Consider the following 15,239-nt stretch of genomic DNA (forward strand, 5'->3'; position numbering starts at 1 on the left):
GGTTGATAATCAAAATTTGTTCTGAAGGATTTCTAATTGTCATTGTAAAACTTCTATCATCATGTGTGACAGTTTTCAGTTTAAAAAAAGAGAAATTTTTTCTTGAAAACTGCTTGAAAAAAGGGGAGAAGAGACTGGGGGAAAAATTGTAGATTACTATGCACAATGCACATGTACAGACATTTTATGATAAAAATTTATTATGGACTATGCCTCTGGAATTGCACCAAAAGATCAAAATTAAAATTCTATGAACCTTTTTTAAAATTTTAAACGCTAAATTTATTTTGAATCATACATTATTTGTGTTAACTAGTCTACTTATACCTATTATTCAAACATAGCTATTGCCATGAAATGAAAATAGCTAAAAAGTTGCTGTTTCACCTATTGAGTGGGAAATATGTTATGTTTTTAAATGTAAAGTATGGTTGGTTGGGGTAAGTGGGATCCCTTTTGAGAATAGTTCGTTTTTGAAACCTTATGCATAAAGTTTTGAAGCAAAAAATTTTAAACTTATTGTTTTATTTTATCTTACATATAATAAATAAACAAAAATTCTTCATTATTTTCTAAAATAATGCTTTAAATATTCTTAACGATTATATTTTTTTTAAAAATCGGATGGGGCTCCCACTTACCCCATAGTAAGGGCAGGGCCGGCTCTAGTAGTTCTGCCGCTCTAGGCGATATTGACTAGTGCCGCACCCCAATCACCCCCATTGAATAATGATAATCATAATATAAAATAATAACATGGGTTTTGCATATCCAAGCTGTGGTACACACTTTAAGTTCTCTTTTTCATTAATAAAGTAATGCATCTTATATCACTGAAACGGATGTTAATATTTTCAAAAGAGTTTTAAACCACGCAATTTGCCGTCCCTAAAACTAAATTGAATTTTTAGTTATATTCCGAACTATGCTTTGCATGTCCAAGCACTGATACACAATCTAAATTATTTGTACTTTTAGCCTTGAAGCAGTGAATCTTATGGCGCTGAAACAGATTTTCATACTTCGAAATTTGCCGCCCCTAAAATCTGCCACCCTAGGTGGCCGCCTACCCCAGGAGCCGGGCGTGAGTAAGGGGTAAGTGGGTCACCCCCTTTAATTTAAATTTAAATAAAGCATATCTAAAAATGCGGTAATGCGATCTTACATGATAAAGTATGTACATTTTTAGTGTAAATTTTTTTTTTTTAAACGCATCCATTTATATAAGATATTTACTGTCTTGTGTATCACGGAAAATTTTAAAACGAAAAACAAAGCAATTTCATTTGTGAATTCTATTGCAAATCTATAGGGACATACATTTTACTTTTACAAATAAAGGTGTGTTTATGAACGGAATACAGTTGATTAAGATCAATTTGAGTAAATTTGCCAAAACTATAAGTTAAAAAAAAAAATGGAAACACTAAGTGACTGCGTCTTTGTAAAGTTGGCTAAGAAAAAAAAGAACCATCATCGTTTCATCCTCAGTAATTATCCCAACATCATCTGCACAATGCCAATAAAAAGTGTCACTATTTCTATTCGTTCTTGAAAATTCAACACTTTTTTTAATTTGCATCATCAACTTCCAACATTAGACCTTTAAATCGAAATGATTTTCTGTCATGTCCGTTTCACAAATACATAATCACCAGCTTTAGCAGTTTTTAGCTCAACTATTATCAAGTTATCAACTCCCCATTATTATATGGGGGCCCAATTAACCCATTGTAAGGGGGTAGGTATAATACCCACTTACCACGTATAGCAAAAATGTACGGGGTAAGTGGGACCCCTCCTCTTAAACACTTATTAATAATATTTTATTCAAAAATTCTTGTTGCTGTATGAACTTTAAGTTATACTATAAGTGAAAAATTAATTATCATAAAAAATAATAAAAACTAACCTGGAAACACTTCTTTGAAAAATGTTGCTTGAACTCGCAAAAAAAAAAAAAAAAAAAAAAAAAATCAGAATTTTTTTTTTTTGAAAAAGTGGACTTAGAAAAATTTCACGAATCCCAAATATGTGTTAAACCAACTACTGTGATGAAATTTAACATGATCTGTGCTAAAGAGTTTGAAACAGTTGAAGAGAGTTTGAAGAGTTGTTTATCCCTATTTCCGTTTTAGGGGGGTGACCCACTTACCGTAGTGACCCACTACCCCCAACTAACCCTAATATACGAATGTTTCAAGGTTTAAAAAAATCTGAATGAAAAAATCCGAGTTTTTTGATTTAAAAAGAAAATTAAAAAATGTTAAATGATGTCACGTAGTCATTTTTAATAACCTTTATCATTATTACAATAAAACTATTTTCATATAGAATTTTAATGTTTAAAATGTGTTTCACATATGAGCGTCTTGCAGACTAAAATGTTTGATTGCCTTTTTTCGTATTTGATGTAAAACTGAAACTCATATTTTTAACTGACATGTTCATCGTAATAAATCTGTTGTAAACGAATTTGAATTTTTTTTGCAATTAAAAATTTTCGTTGCTTACTTTTAATTAACTGACATTTTTTCAGCACCTTTTAGACTCTTTAAAGATATGATTATCAACAAACTAGTTTAATAACTTTTATTCTATTGTACATAGTTATTTTTCACCTGGCATTAATTAATAAATGAATACTAATTGTAAAAAGTAAATGAATAGGAAGAAAATAATTCCATCAAAACTTTTTTTTATTCATTTCTAAAATATTTTTTACCGAAGTTTATTGAGTACTTTCATCAGTTGAGGTTATATTATTTTTTTTGTTCAGAGGATAAATTTTACATCCTCCAAATGCAACAAATGCCAATTCCCAAGAACGTCCAATGTTTGTCGTCCAATTTTAAATTACTCTTTTTATGAATCGTAGCTCTTACATATCCTACGACTATTTCATGCAAATGCGTAATGTATTTATTCAAAATAACCTAAATGAAAAAACATTTAATAATGCTACTCTATTCCTGTTATCTTTGAATAACTTTATTATTACTAACAATTATAGGCAATTTGAATTTTATCATGTTTATATATTACTAAATTTGAAAATTTATTTATTCACCCATTTACACCAAGTGTAACCAGAAATAATACATTCTTCTTCTCTTTTCTTTATAAGGTTGCACTAAAGCAAATAATTATGTATGTAAATGAAAAAGGCTGTTTTTCCTTTTTTTCCACCATAAACGCTAAATGTAACCTTTTTAATTCCTCAAATATTTATATTTTGGCTAATTATAAAGAATAAATGAATACGGAAAAAAAGAAGAAGACAACCTTCATTAAGAGGGCTTTGCACTCTTATTTTATGATTAATATTGATTAATAGTCATACATCTGTTCGCTAGATGGCAGCATGAACGATAAGTAGAAAAGCGAAGATATTGCACTATTTCACCCTGACGCTTTCAGAATCTTTCGGTCTCTAACCGAACGTTAAATATAAACAAGCGTATGAAGTTTACAAGCAAGTGATAATATTTTCAGTTACAGCTATGATCATAGATAGATTTGGTCGCATTTTTGTATAGGAACGGACACAGACAACCAGGCTTACGTTCGACGAGCACGTTTCGGTTAATCTCCGGTTACTTGCGCAGACTAGAGTCCCTATATGGTGAAAAATACTTATAATTTGTCAAAAATGTCACGTGGTTCCATTAACCAATTAACCAGCTAGAGTTGCGGTCGACTGGTAGATTAACTGGTGAGGCTCGGCATATAAAACGACATCGGAAGCAACCAGTTAACCAGTAGCTCTCAAAAACGCTGCGTTAGCTACCGGTTACTCATCGGTCGACCGGTGAGATTCGTCGAACGCAACTCAGATAAACTGGCACTTACCGGGAGCGGAGGGCCGTGGTACCCCGATCGGTAGAGTGTCGGATTCGGTGCCGGAGGGTCCTGAGTTCGAACCTCGATGGTCGAAGATCCACCGTTGTCATTAAAGGGGACTGGGCGACGTTAAATATGCTCGTGGTCTCAATATCCTCCAAGTGAAACGATACCTCTGGGGGTGCTAGCACCAGGTAGCTATTAGCTCCTGGTCTAGTTCTAAATTCTCATTAACTGTTCGATCCGGTGATGGTGCTGCCATCTATCGGTATAAAAAAAATAATGGAGGCAAGGCACTTAATATGCAGTCCTCGATATAAATACAGTTGTAGTCAGTTGTGACTCGGAATCGAATCGTACCGGGATACATTCCAATAATCGGCATGTAAAAGATCCCTTAGGTCGTTTGACTGTGAATACTCTTGACAAAACTAAATTCCTTTTGCAGTTTCGCATTGAAGAGAGCTCAGGTGTCTCCATCTGGTGGAAACTGGGCATCAAATTTTCCTGTGTCATTCACATCCGCGCCTTAATGGTGGCATATGAATGACTGGATGCCATATCGTGAGTTTGCAATTGTTCCACAAAAGGCTAAAGCCTCTAACACAGCCCTGTTAGAAAGAAAAAAATAATGATAAAAAACAGCAATACGCCTTTTCCGATATTTAAAATTTTTTCGAACAGTTTCCACCCTTTGAGGGATAACGACTTCACTTGCGAACACCATTTATTTCTTGCTTCTCTTTTTTTTCAGCTAACTAAAATCACTGCGTCAGTTGGCTGAAGAAAGAAAAAAAAAATATATATATATAAAAAATGGTTGCAACAAAGAAAGCCTCCGTCCCTCAAAGAGTTAATAGTTTGTTCAAGCTTTTAATTGATGATTAGGAATGATAATTAGAAAACGGATAAGATTGGAAATATCATTCTAGTTCGTGTTATCAAAAAAATATTATAAATGTAAATAAATAAAAACTAATTCAAGCTTTTTAAATGAAACCTTGTTAATATTTTCGTTGAGAGAGTTGAGGGATTTTGCCGGAAATGATGTTCAAATCGGACAGGGTTACGTTATGTAACATTCATATAGTTATAAATTCGACTCCATAGATATAGATTTATTTATCCTGATATAAATAATGCCGATGATCGAGTAACTCCCGTGTTTCAACAATGAATTCGCACCACGGCATGATATGTAATTCGATAATATGTTTTGGTAATGTTTAACATGCAAGGAAAGGCTTTATTGTGACGAGGCTGAACTCGATCCGGTAACTTAACAGTTTTACTGGTAAGACTGTGTCATCTCAGAGGAATGAAGAAACAAAAGCAATGAACGCTATCTACTTGAGTTTAGGGTTAATCCACTGGTGTTAGAGTTAAAATTTCAACTATCAAAATATCACTAAACAGGCAATTGCTTCGTTCAAATGAAGAAGAGTTGAAGCAATTTTCACTCATCATGCCTTGACGGGTGACTTTCTAGTTTTCAAATAAAATGGCATAAGTACAAATGTACATATTTTGTTGAAATATATTACAAAGCTTTAATATTTTATTAAATTATCGCATGCATTTTCCAAGTATTTTCTAGAACAGTTTTCGTTTTCCGTTTTTCTTTTATTGTGCCCTTTTTATTAATAGAAAATATATCACTTATTTTCAGGAGGACAGAGGTTCACCCATATTCGGAAACTTTGTATGTGATAACTTTCAGTTTATGTTAATTTACAAACTGACAATAATTCATTTACCACTTAACATAAACTTTTTGTTAACTAATTTTAACTACTGACTCTATTAATTTCAATTATTTAATTAATTTTAGTTAATTATTATATTTTAATGATCAGTTTTAATTGGATTTATCTTCTCTTGTGTAATTATCAGCTACTAATTCTGCTTTAGCATGCCTCCTCTTTTGAAGTTCGTGCAACCTTGGACCCCCCCCCCCCCTTAACAAAGTTCTAGCTACGTGCCTGCTCACTGGTGAGATGGATTTACTTTATCTACCCGTTTGTTGGCGTTCTCAGCTCCAATGAGTTGAAATCTGCCTCCAGCTCAGTTGTCCACAATATTCCAGAACGATGAGTTCTAATAAGAATAAAACTGCAGTCTCTGGATGTGATAACCGCACTGTCTGGTACCATTGCAGGTTATTCTCCTGTACATCAAGTGCCAGATCCAGGGCAAAACAAACATGTTGTAGTATAACTAGATACAAAACTTGGCTTCAGCCACGGGCCGTACGAATTATAAGTAAATGGGGAAAAACATTTCTAACGAGGAAGCAATGCTGTTTGCATCCTATCAAAGACTACGGCAGAAGTTGTTTGCACACGTCCTGTTCGAATGCTTGTCTATTTACTAAAAGGTCATGATTACCCATAGAACCGTTTCTTGTAGTGTATCTGGTTAATTAAGTCTAACTTGCTTATAATGAGCCCTGTTTTAACGAGAACTTGGATTTAGCGAGGGAGTGAAAAAGTTTTGGTTGGTACAATGTTAAGTCTATGAGAACATAACTCGCCTTATTGAGCAAATCCCGCTTTAATGGAGCAATATTTTTGTCATTCATAAAATTTCTGTCGATTTCCACTGCAGAAAAGATTATTCTGTTTTTGACAAAGTTCCATTAACATTTTGAATTCAAAAGAGAGATAAGACATAAATCCTGAGAAAAAGTGAAGACACATGTTGTTGACTTTTTAAAAAAAATTTGTGGGGTAAAAGAGGATTCAGATATTATATTTGTTGAAGCAAATGTTAAATCATTTCTGATATATACTACCAAGGATATTGTAACTCTAAGTCAAGTTAATGCAGATGAAAAGAAAAGAAAATGACTACAATAGCAACAAATGTGAAGAATTTTAAGTTCAACAGCCTTGGACATACTGTCCGCCCGGCTTAATCGAATATTGTCCGTTCCAAGAAATATTATTCGATTAAGTGGGGAAATTTTATTTACCTTTTTAAATTTACAACGTGTTTTAAAACACAATAAAAAAACAAGTTTTTAAAGGAAATAATTAGTGTTATTGCTTAAGTTTTAGAAATAAGCTAAATAAACAAAATAGTTTAATAATTAGTATATAAACAAGTATATTACAAGTACGTTTGAAAATTATAAAAAGTAACTTACATCTTCAGTTATGAAATCTTTATTTTTGGCATTTTTTTTCAGAACAACATTGTCTTTTGAAAAATTCCATAATAGGTGATTGCTCGCTCAAGGTCTTTTGGGAACACTTTCTGACACCCTAACACGTCGTCTAACGTATATTACATTAAATATTTGTTAATTTATCATTGTCTAAATTGTGTACAGTATTTATTTGTGTTACTTAATTTGGTTATCGACCGCACTATTTTTTTTTTAATGTCAAAGACAGTCGGCGATAAATACAAAAGTGACAACCAGCAACAGGCTCTGGGCCCAGCTAGACTGGTTCCTAGTCAAATTACAATCCCTAATGAAAATCAATGGCCCTCTTAAAACTATCTACTCCCGTGCTCATTACCACCTTTTCCAGTAAGCTGTTCCAAGGTTCCACTACCCTGCTATAATAATAATTTTCCCTTATATCTGTGTTAGCCTGAGATTTTAATAGCTTAAAACAATGACTCCTTGTCCTGTTTTCAGTCCTAAACTTCAGCCCCGTAACATCTTTCATTTTAATACATTTAAACAACTGAATCATGTCCCTTCGGTCTCTTCTTTGCTCAAGACTACATTTTTAGCCTTCTAAGCCTGGAATCATAGTCTAAATGAGAAAGTCCATTTATTAGCCTTGTAGCCCACCTTTGAACCCTTTCCAATACATTAATATCTTTCTTAAGATAAGGAGACCAAAACTGAACTACATACTCCAAATGAGGTCTTACCAAACTTCCATATAAGGGCAGAAGAACTTCTTTAGATTTGTTTGAAATAGATCTATTGATAAAACCAAGCATCTTATTGGCTTTGTTGCTAGCTATGCTACACTGTTGGCTGAACTTTAAATCCTGACTTATTAAGACGCCCAGATCAGTAACTTTTTCTGCCTGACTAGTGACTGAACCTTGCAAATAATAACTTGTACACTTATTTCCACGCCCTAAATGTAGCACTTGACATTTCCTAACATTAACAGCCATACCCCATTTATCAGCCCACTCCGTAATATGATCTAGATCAGGGCTCTCCAACCTAAGGCCCGTGGGCCGGATCCGGCCCGCGAACAGATTTTTCCCGACCCGCGGGAAGCTTACATTTTTTTTTTCTGGGAGACAGACTTGTTGGAAATATAATTGAGATAATATTTTTAATTACAAATAATTACTTAAAATCAGGGTTGGCAAGTTTCTGCCAAAGTGGTTAAAACCACTGGTAGAAACCGGTTAAAACCGGGATGGCAAAAACCACTTTCTGCCACATTTGTGGCAGAAACTGGCAAAAACTCAAAGTGACAAAAAAATAATTATTGACATACTATAGAAAAAGCATGGGGAAAATAATTAGCTGTTAACCAAAGCACAATTTAATTACAATATTATCACAATTCAAAATCAAATGTTATATTGTTTGAACCTTGCAGTTGCCCCTTGGAAAAGGTGGTTTCTAAAATCTAAACAGTTTTTCAATTTAATATGTACAAATGAGAAATTTTAGAATATTATACAAATACAAAAGTGACGACCAGCAACAAGCTCTGGGCCCAGCTAGACTGGTCCTAGTCAATTTACAATCCCCAGTGAAGATCAATGGCCCTCTTAAAACTGTCGACTCCTTTGCTCATTACCACCTCTTCCGGTAAGCTGTTCCAAGGTTCCACTACCTTGCTAAAATAATAATTTTTCCTAATATCCATGTTAGCCTGAGATTTAAATAGCTTAAAACAATGACCCCTTGTCCTGTTTTCAGTGCTAAACTTTAGCCCCGTAACATCTTTCGTTTTAATAAATTTAAACAGCTGAATCATGTCCCCTCGGTCTCTTCTTTGCTCAAGACTGTACATTTTTAGCCTTCTAAGCCTGGAATCATAATCTAAGTGGGAAAGTCCACTTATTAGCCTTGTAGCCCGCCTTTGAACCCTTTCCAATACATTAATGTCTTTCTTAAGATAAGGAGACCAAAACTGAACAGCATACTCCAAATGTAATACCTCCAATTCTTTTAACAGAAGAGATAGCAGGCAATGCATCAAGGAGCAAGCAATGTTCGTGAAACTTTCCTCTATTGCATATTTTTTTAACCCGTTTCAGGCCGAGCATGGACATTTTATAAAATGTGGTAATATTTTTTTAAAATTGAGTTTAAAATGCATCCATTAAGACACAAAAAAAGTTTCTTGCTTAAAAAATAATATTTAATAAAAAAATAAAATGGTGCATTAAACGCACCATTGGCCAAATCAATGAACAAATATTTCAGTGGAACAATATTATTCTTAGTCGAATTTTTAAATGTAAATTTTCGAAGCATTTTGGATGTAAATGGACTGTGCATTTGAGGCACAAATAAATCGTGTGGTTTTTGAGCACTTTACATCGTCTGTGGGCTTTTTTTTTCGTGTTCATTAATGGCATATGCTATTCTATCAGTCCGTATTTCTTTAGGTAGAGCTGTGGATGATGGACGACCCTTGTTTGGATAGTGTTATTTGTACCGTATTTTCACCAAATAGATTGTCCTTGAATTCAGCTTTTAATAGGGCAATCGCTATGTATGACCTAAAGTCTGCAAGTGGCATTTTTGTGTTATTAGCAATTCTATGTAGCTTCCGTGAATTCACTATCAATAATATTTGTAAATAATGGCCACCACCATTTTTTGCCTTGAATTCTGATCTGGTAATTTGCTATAGCAATTTCATGCAGGTCAACGCCTCCGATATATTTATTGTAGTTCAAAATAAAGGTTGGTTGTGAAATAGAAATTTCCTTTCGTTCACTGCGGCACGGGGCAATTTCACAATTGGCAAAACGGTTCCATTATTGGTAACAATCATTGCTACAGCATAGTCCATAGCTGCCAACCTCAAGATAAAAAAAATAGGAGCACTTAAGGGAAAAAATAGGAGCAATGAGGGTTAAAATAGGAGCACCAAATCGTGGCCTGTGCTAAACCTTCCTTCTGTACCGTAAGCTTCTATAAGTTCTAAGCACCCTTACAATGCGTTTCTGAATTTTCATGTTACATTTTCAACAAAACTACAACCAAGTATAAGATAAAAATATTTTACATTAAAAAAGCATCATTACGTAGGTACATATTGAAAATTAAAAAAAAAAAAAACATGATTACTGTTTGATTTAATAAATCTGCAACCCTTTTTAAAAATATTCCTTTATACATGTCCTACATGTATTGAAAATGCATTGCATAAGAACATATTGAAGATTTAAAAAAAAAAAAAAAAAAAAAAAAAAACACGCTTACTTCTTATACTTGGAAGTAAAGCAACTTCATAGTAAAGGTCAAGACTTGGAAATCTTCTAAGTGGCCAGTGGCCACTAGACTCCAAAAACTTAGTGGCCACAACTGTCACCAAGTTTTGAAACACAAACTGGAGGGGAGATGGGGCAATTTTTACAACTTTCATGAAAAAAAAAGATGAATAGGACTTCACACATTTTAAAATAGAGTCATTCAATACTTTTTTTGTACATGGAAAATTCAAGTTAAAATAGATTTCTAATTTATTTAAAATATTAAATAAATGAGAAGTCAGCAGGAACCTTCATTTTAGATGAAATGGTTTCAGCTTATAACGAAGCCTCTGAGGCAATAAAGATCAAATACAGATAAAATTTCTCTTTCAAAAAAAAAAAAAAAAAAACCATAACTTTTTGCCATTTGTTATTTTTAATAGTTTGCATTGAGACAAACAACCAATTCTGTTTTCGGAAACTTAGGCTATTAATAATCTTGTCTACTTCCATGTTGCAAATGACCATATGGCAACAATGCAAAAAATTTAAGATGATAGATTTTTGAATTTGTTGCATTAAAAGTAATTATAAATAATTAATAATCCTTAAAAAAACTAAAATTTAGATGAAATAGACAGTTTTTAGCACATTAGCATCCACACCAATCAGGATAACATAATATTCTGAAGAAAATTTTTTTTCATTTTTCAAGAAAAAAATTAAGAATTTTCCGAAAAAAAAAAAAAAAAAAAGCCCATTTCGCATTATTTTCAATAGTTTGCATTGCAATAAACATCTAATTCCGAGTTTGAAAACTTGGCCACTTTAAGAGTTTTGTGTACTTAAATCTCGCAAATGACCAAATATGGCGACTAAGTCAAAATTTCAGATATAAAATTTTGAATTTGTTGCATGAAAATAATTTGAAAATAAAAAATCCCCATGAAACTACAATTTAATTGAGAATCTTTAGCACATTCGTGTCCAAAGCAATAGGGATAAGATGAAATTTTAAATAGTATACTTGTTTTCATTTCTCAATAAAATTACTTAAAATAACCAAAAAAAAAAAAAAAACATTTTGCAGCACATTTTGCTGATTTTCATTAGTTTGCAGTTAAAAGAAACCCCCAATTCTGCTTCGTCTTTGAAAACGAAAGCACTTAAGCATCGTCTACTTCCATCTTCTGAATGACCAAACATGGCGGCTACGTTTTGCACGTAGCTGAAATGCTCAATGAAAAAACGATGTTCTCCGATCGATTAGCGCTCCCACTCAGTGTTTATCTTGACACTAATGCTTCCAGGGCATTAAATTGCCTCCTCTTTTGTTGAGTTTGTGCACAATTCCTACCTTCCAGGATAGGAAAATTTCTTCTTTTTCCTCAGAAATCGAAAAGTGTACAAGCAAAGTCAAAAAACGGAGTTTTTTTGGAATAAATCGGATTTTTGGAGTACGCAATAAAAATCGGAGAAACTCCGGGAAAAACGGAGCACTTGGCAGCTATGGCATAGTCGTTCTATTTGATAGCCAATGTCTTCGCATCCTTGTTGAATGCAAAATCATAGGAACCCCAAGGTTTTTTTTTTTTCATATTTTTGGAGTCATCCAATACACATTCAGCAATGTGATTTTCGCGAGCTGTTCAAGATGCAAAAAAAAAAAAAAAAAAACCTTTTCTTTCAAAATTTCGAATAAACTGTAGGATGAAAAAAAGCTACCGAAATATATTTTGTGCATTTCAGGTTTTGAAACAAAGTTAAGTAGTTTCATAATAACACTTGTTCCTAATGGCTTTTTTTTTTTGTTGATTACTGCCAGTCTCAGCACCTATATACGGAATGAATTGGAAAAGGTATCCGTCTGATGAGCACAAATACCAAAGTTTGAATCCAAACCTTACTGGCTTTCCCTTTATGAACATTTTTGATGAATACCTTCCAAAAAGACACCATCTCTTCGTCACTTGACAAATTTTGAGAAAAGATTCCAAATTGTAAATACTTTTTTTTGCATGCAGGAAAAATGGGCGTAATGTAGTAAACTTGTGTGTTTTATCAAGGCAAGAGTTATCGGATAAATGGATATTTTGTTTTATGTTTTTAAATCTGATTCGACTCGTGCTTCTCTGAATTATTGGCAGTTCTTTATCCTCATCTAAAGACCAGTACATATCTACTTGGGGAAGAGAATGGTATCCAGAAAGAATTAGTATGCCTAAAATATTTTCAAGTCTGTTGCGGGCGGAAAATTGGAAATCATGACTATTATTGTCATTAGCATATTTTTTTGAAAAAAAATAAAGAAATCTATTAGGTCACATCTATTAGACAAATTTAAATGAAATAACAACAATTTGCAAGAAAAAAAACGTACGATTCCTTGCATAAAAACTAGGTTTTCAATTTTTGCTTATTGTTCATGCATTTGGCCAATGGTGCGTTTACGCACCATTAAATTTGTATAACATTTTATAAGATTTTTTATGACATTACTTTTATTTTTATTTTATCTATAGAATTTACAACTTTAATCCATTATAAGAACGTGTGATTAATCTCAAGTGGATTAATTATACAATTTCAAAAAGTCGAATTTGACAGTCGACGTTGCAAGGTAAAAAACAAGCACATTTTGAAATTTTCTCTAAAGAAAGTATTTGCTCCAAATGAATTACTATTATTTTATAGATGCCTTCAAAACCTTTTAAAATAGCATAAAAATTAAATTTGTAAAAAATATATGAAACAACATTAATTAAAAATTCTTTACTGAAATGGTGCGTATACGCACCTTTGGTCGAAAATGGGTTAAACTGGACCAACTACTTACTTGAGACGCTTTTACTAACTTACTTGAGACGCTTTTAAGTTTTTGCCAATTTCTGCCGGTTATAACCAGTTTCTGCCACTGGCATGGCAAAAACTAGTTTCTGCCGGCAGAAAGCCAACCCTGCTCAAAATCTTTTTACCGTTAATTTAAATTGTTTTTTAATCATTTTCTTACCGTTAACTACGTTTGCAGCACCCATCTCTCTTTTTGCTCTTTCCAATAACAAATCTCTTTTCTCCGAGCCACATTTTCCTGTTAGTCCACTGACATTGGGCTTTTGCTTGCCCCAGGGTACACATGTACTGTATTTTACAGTTCTTTACCAGAAAAACACTTCATACTAAATTCATACATAAATTCATACTAAAGCTATGTTTTCTCTTTTTGCACCCACTTGCAAGTGTGAATAGACATCTTCAAAATTATGTAGAATCTAAATATAGATTTTTTTTATTAGACAAATATTTAAAATCACTCTTAATGATCGGAAGTACGAATTTTGTCTCTGAATAGACTGAAATTTTTAGCGGTAAACAAATGCAATCTTCTCATTAATTTTTTAAATTATTTAAAAAGTTTACACCTGTTGTGTTCTTATTTATTTCCACATGTTTGACCATCATTAATTGAATGAATTAAATTTGTAGTACTTAGCAATCATTTTGTCTTGTATCAATCACTCATTAGCCTTTTAAAAAAAAAAAAAACTGCACTTTATTTTGTGACAAAGAACACTTTTCGTTTCAGTTTCCTGAACCATTCTAAATCATACAAGATTCCCTATCGTTACATTATTAGAGATTTACTGGCACATGAAATGTAATGTAATTTAGTTAACAGCAAATGTGTAGAAGGAAATATAGTAACTTAGAAGCAAGCCCAGAAATTTTCAAAAACCATCACTGATCACTTAATAAAAAAATAATAATAATAATAAAAAAGATCGATATGTATGGGTGGAGGGGAGGCTAGTGCTAAATAGACCATCTGAGCTAAAATATTGTTGAACTGGTCGCCTCGTCTCCAAAAATTTACAGTGTGGCCCGCGAGTGAAAAAGGTTGGAGACACCTGATCTAGATCCTCTTGTAGCTGATTTGCTTGTTCTTCATTTTCTACACTCCCCATAACTTTGACATCATCAGCAAAACAATTCATGTTCCCAGAAATATTTTTATAAATATCGTTCATAAAAACAATGAACAAAACAGGCCCTAACACTGATCCTTGAGGAACCCCGCTTAAAACCTCGCTCCAATTAGAATAATTTCCCCTTACAACTACAATTCGTTTCCTTCCAGTCAGCAAGTTTTTTACCCAAATGAAAGTTTTCCCTCCTATTCCTATATCAGCTAATTTGCTAAGTAGAGTAACATGCGGTACCTTATCCAAAGCTTTTTGAAAATCAATGTAAACACCTACAGGCTTCTTATTGTCCAAAGCCACGGTAACTTTGTCATAAAAAAGTAATAAATTAGTTGCACAAGATTTACCTTTCCTGAAACCGTAATGAAAACTAGTCAATAGATTATTAGTCTCTAAAAAATTTACTATCTTAATTTTTATCAATGTTTCAAAAATTTTGCAAACCACCGAAGTTAGACTAAGCGGTCTATAATTTCCCAAACTCCCTTTAGACCCTTTCTTGAAGAGCAGCGTAATGTTAGCCAGCTTCCAGTCCTCTGGCACTGTCCTTGTGTTATAAGACGCATTGAAAATTGCAATTATTTTCAATGCTCCTATTCAGACCTATAAACATTAGAACTTTGGAAAGTTTCATGTTTTTTCATAAAAGAATGCATCTGCTGTGGTAATTTAAGCATCTTTTTTGTGACGGGTGTGACAGCCAGACCTTATAACTTTATTTATACTAAAAATCCTGTTAAATATTTTTTTATTAAAAATTAAGCATTTCAAAGGATAGACAAATGTCATAAATAGTAATCTACACACAGACAATGAAAATGCACCAGCTTTAAATAGTAATTTGGGCAAAAGAGAATACATTTTTCCTAAATACAAATTTGTTATATTACATTAATTTTAGTCTCCAAAAAATAATAAAAAAGTAGCTTTTATGAACATTTTCTTTTAAATTACCTTAAACCTCATGTTATTGGCTTTAACCCATTCCTTGCCCCG

This window comes from Uloborus diversus, chromosome 5 (assembly GCF_026930045.1).
Source record: "Uloborus diversus isolate 005 chromosome 5, Udiv.v.3.1, whole genome shotgun sequence".
Taxonomy (NCBI): Eukaryota; Metazoa; Arthropoda; class Arachnida; order Araneae; family Uloboridae; genus Uloborus; species Uloborus diversus.